Below are 5,141 nucleotides of genomic sequence, written 5' to 3' on the forward strand. Positions count from 1 at the left end.
AAATACCCAGATACTGCTTTTTCATAACAGGCTTGATCTAGATTCCAATATATAACTTTAAGTCGGCAATAGTCAACTGCTACTCTTGTGAGAGCACTGGATGAGACATCATGAATACATTATACCCTAAGTATCTGGCTCTTAGGCCTTTGCCCCAACCACTGAATGAGAGATCTAACATAAACCCTTGACTTCTCTTAAATTGTTAAACAAAATAATCAGCATGCTGCTGTTTCCAAAGCTACTTAGAATTTTCAAAGTTGGTGTCTTCAAAGCTGAGGAGAACCTGAGCTTTTCAGTATTGTCATGTACCAAATTCATGAATGAAGTTACTGTACTGTTTTATAATGAAAATATTCATTTTAAACAAAACTTCAATGAAATCAGGTCACCTCAAATATCCATTTTTAAACTTTCATCATTTGTTCGGTTCCAGTAGGAATAAGTGTTGTACCAATTAGTTTGAAACAATACAAAGAATCAAAACCTGCTTACCTATTTATTGGGACCAATTGTGTTAAAAGTCATCACAGGCACTAGGAATCTTTTCAAAACCCACTTCACCGCTATTTCTCTAATCTCAGTAAGCCCTACTAACACAAATTAAAAGTATATAATGTATAGGCCCTAGTCAAACACATCTGCAGGTGCTTCTTTTAAAGCACATGTCAAGGGAACTATTCCCAAGTGTAAATATACTCGTGTGTGACTAAAGCATTTGGCTTATAAAGACGTCTGTTCTTTCACATTGTGTGGAAAAAGAAGGCCCAAGATGAAACTGAGAAGTTTTTTTTTTTTTTACATTTCTCCATTATCATTCACAAATGGCTTGCCCACTTCTTCCTCAGGACACATACAGCTCAAGCACTTTGAAGAGAATGCTAAGAATTGCTCAGCCTGCCAGTAGCTCTGCAGGTGCAGGGAGCCAGATTTTATTTATTTATTTTGTGGCTGTAATGAGCATTTATCCCTCTTTCTATTCCTCTTCTGGGAAAGTTTCCTTCTGCACAGGTTACTTATCTTCCAATGAGGAGAAATGCTGTTTCTTATCTTGACTCCTTGTACAAACAGAAAGGGGCTCTGTCCAAGAAAAATAAGCAGAAGTCATCCAAAAGCCACAAGACAACTTCTTCATTCTCTATAAGGGAAGGGGGATGCTTGTGAACCAAGGAAGAGAGAGAATAATTATGGACAAAGTTGAGGCCATGAAGAAAAGGTTAACAGTGGAGCAGTGGTAGTCAGGAGAACTTAGCTCTGCCCCGACCTGCTAGGGGACCTTGGTCAAGTCCATTCATTGCTCTGTGCTTCAGTTTCCCTACCTGTGAAACAGGGCTAATAGCCCAGATTCACAAAGGCATTTAGATACCTACGTCCAACATTTTCAGCACCACTGGTATTTTGCAAAACCCCCAGTCAGCCGCCATCTAACCTAGTAGGAGCCTAAGGGACCCAAGTGCTTAAATGCTGACACCACATTGTGGATTGGACCCCTAACTCAAGTTGAGCCCCAAAGCAGGATTCTCAAACCTATCTTGCTACTAGGGCCTGATCCCAAAGGCTCTGAGCACACCTAAAACCCTCTGAGCACACTTAAGATCTGATACCTGTCACACAAGACAACTGGAAGCATGCATGATTCAGAGCAGGAACTTGAAGCCAGGTGAATGCCCTAACCACCAGGCTATAGGGCAGGGGTCAGCAACCTTTCAGAAGTGGTGTGCCGAGTCTTCATTTATTCACTCTAATTTAAGGTTTCGCATGCCAGTAATACATTTTAATGTTTTTAGAAGGTCTCTTTCTATAAGTCTATAATATATAACTAAACTATTGTTGTATGTAAAGTAAATAAGGTTTTTAAAATGTTTAAGAAGCTTCATTTAAAATTAAATTAGAATGCAGAGCCCCCTGGACCTGTGGCCAGGACCCGGGCAGTGTGAGTGCCACTGAAAATCAGCTCGTGTGCCACCTTTGGCACGCGTTCCATAGGTTGCCTACCCCTGCTATAAGGTATTCTGAAATGAGTCTCAATCTCTGATGTCAAGAGCTGTTTGTATAAATAAATAGTCATTAGGTCACAGAGAGAGACTGACTATAGCCCATTGGTTAGGGCACTCACCTTGGATGTGGGAGACTCAGATTCAAGTCCCTGCTCCAATGAATATTTAATTATTTATACAGTAGAACTGCTCCAATAGGAGAGAGTGAGAGTCCCAGCCCAAAAGTTACTCACCTGGGAAGTGGGATATGCTCTGGAGCAGGTACTTGAACCCAGTTCTCCCACATCCCAGGTGAGCGCTTTGACAACCAGCAGACAGTGTGTCATCAAAAAATGTCAAAGCTGTTTGTGCTCTCCCCCGTCCCTCCTCGGGCAGTCTTTAGTGCTTGTGTTGTGCTTCCCCTCCACCTCTCCATGGGGGCTGACAGGTATCAGGTCTTAGACACGATCGCCAGCAGGGCCTTATCACCCACTCGCTAACACTCAGGTTTCTTGGCTGTTCTCTAGCCCTCTCATCTGCTGCCGGGGCCCCATCCCATTCCACTGCTCACCCCCTTTGGCTCCTTTCTCACTTTTCTTCCCCTCACAATATAAGCATCCTTTAGTCTCCCTCATCTTAAATACCCTAACCTTGACCTCACTTGCCTTTCCAATTATTGCCCAAACTGACAACTGCATTTTCAATCATTGCCTGAAATACCTATCTTCTACCCTCTTCATTCCACTGTCCTCTTCCTGGACAAAGCTGAGGGCTTCTGCTCTATCTTCACTCTCCTTTTGAGGACTTATGAAACTTTATGACCATCTAGTATCCCCCATCCCATCTCCTAGAACTGGAAGGGACCTTGAAAGGTCATCGAGTCCAGCCCCCTGCCTTCACTAGCAGGACCAAGTACTGATTTTGCCCCAGATCCCTAAGTGGCCCCCTCAAGGATTGAGCTCACAACCCTGGGTTTAGCAGGCCAATGCTCAAACCACTGAGCTATCCCTCCTCCCTTGAAATCCTGTCCACCATTGGCCTTCATGACTCCATCCTCCCATGGCTCTCCTTTGCTACTATGTTTATTCCCTTCAGCATGTCATTTGCTGGGTCTTTCTTCCCATTCCCCTCTCTTTCAGTAGCTGTTTCCCACATATCTGTCCTTTGTGCTCCACAGCCTGTACGAAATGTCTAGGCAATCTTACCCACTTTCATAGGCTCTGACCACCATCTTTGTAATTATGACTCAAATACATGCCTCACTACTTAGGACCTATTCCACACCTTGGCTCAGTGGTTCTCAACCAGCGGTACATGTACCCCTGGGGGTTCTCTGAGGTCTTCCAAGAGGTACATCAACTCATCTAGATATTTGCCTAGTTTTACAAGAGGCTACATAAAAAGCATTAGTGAAGTCAGTACAAACTAAAATTTCATAGACAATTATTTGTTTATACTGCTCTGTACACTATACACTGAAATGTTAGTACAATATTTATATTCCAATTTTATAATTGTATGGTAAAAATGAGAAAGTAAGCAATTTTTCAGTAATAGTGTACTGTGACACTGTATTTTTATGTCTGATTTTGTAAGCAAGTAGTTTTTAAGTGAGGTGAAACTTGGGGGTATGCAAGAGAAATCAGACTCTTGAAAGGGGTACAGTAGTCTGGAAAGATTGAGAACCACTGTCTTGGCTGATCTGGCAACTTAAATTGAACATGGCAAACAGTGAGCTCCATTGTTCCTTCCAAAACCTTTTTCTCTGTCACTGTTGATGGCCACCAACATCCAAGACTCCATATGGATTTTCAACACTTCCCTTTCTGAACCCTTGTAACCAAGCTATATTCAAATCTTGCAATTTCTCCATTTCAATATCTTCAAGAACCAACCTTTTCCTTGTCCAGATTGAACAAGAGGTTTGACAAACTCATATCATGACTTGACTATTTGAACCACCTCCTCTCTAACCTTAATTACAACCACCTTGGGTCCATTGAAAACACTGCTGCCAAGCTGTTTCCTAGTTGATCCTGTCACTATGCTTCAAATCCTTCCTCTGGTTCCCCTTTTTCCACTATATCGAAGACAAACATTTGGTCCTTACCTTCAAAGCCCTTCACAATTTAGCTCTTATCTACTTAGGTGCTTTTGAAAATTTTACCCCTAGTCTTTCATCTCGGCCCTTAGCCGCTCTCAAGCAACATCAACACAAACCGGCTCCACAGGCAATCAGTAAGCCAAATGGAATGGGTCTTCTACTCCAGACAGAGTGAGGGCAGCCCCAGGCAGACCTGTCTGCAAGCTGACAAAAAGCTAAAGGGATTAATATTTTTTCCAGGGAGAACTCAGATTCCTCTGGGATGCATATTCTATCACATCAGTAGCCACAATCTTTGCTGTGCATTTTCCACATTCCTCCAAGACACAACACAGTACAAAAATAAAGGGGGGGGGGGGTGGGACAGTGATTCTAGTAGCATATATCAGCTATGATAGCCCTCCTTTTTGGTCTCACCCCTTCCTCTCTGACCTGGGCTTAATATTTCTCCCTCTGTTTCTAAGCTGTTATCTGACTTGAGATATTCTAGACAAATTATCTTTACATTGCACTCATCTAGAAAGAAGTCTATGACCCAAGCATTCTTGGCACTGTAAGAAATTTTTCTAAGGGGAGAAATAAAAGATAACCCCAGGGATGCTGGCTACTATTCAACTGTTGCATGAGGATCTGTCCATAGGTCTCAACTCCTCGAAGGTGAAACTTTCTGCCCTCTGTTTTAAATCCAGATCTTCCTTGGCCTCTAGCACCCTCAAACTTGCCAAACCTCTTAAAGCCCTTTTCACAATTTCTCCTGCAAGGACCAGAATGGCATCTTCAACACTCTTACTTGGACTCCATTTGAACGCTAATGTCAACAAAGCCTTGCTTTCTCTGTCAAAACATGTTTCAGTTGCCATCACTTTAGAGTCCCAGATAGTATAGCTCTTTCAAGCAAGACACTTCTTTCAGGAAGGCAAAACAGTCCGTCTCCCAGTTTTATTACAAAAGTAAATGCTCCTTCTCTCCCCAGTTGAGGTAATGTGCTCCCATTTGTCAGCTCAGTTCAAAAACAGCCACAAGGGTGGAAACAGCACACCATACATGTCAGCAAGACTCTA

The sequence above is a fragment of the Emys orbicularis genome, chromosome 2, assembly GCF_028017835.1.
Source record: "Emys orbicularis isolate rEmyOrb1 chromosome 2, rEmyOrb1.hap1, whole genome shotgun sequence".
NCBI lineage: Eukaryota > Metazoa > Chordata > Testudines > Emydidae > Emys > Emys orbicularis.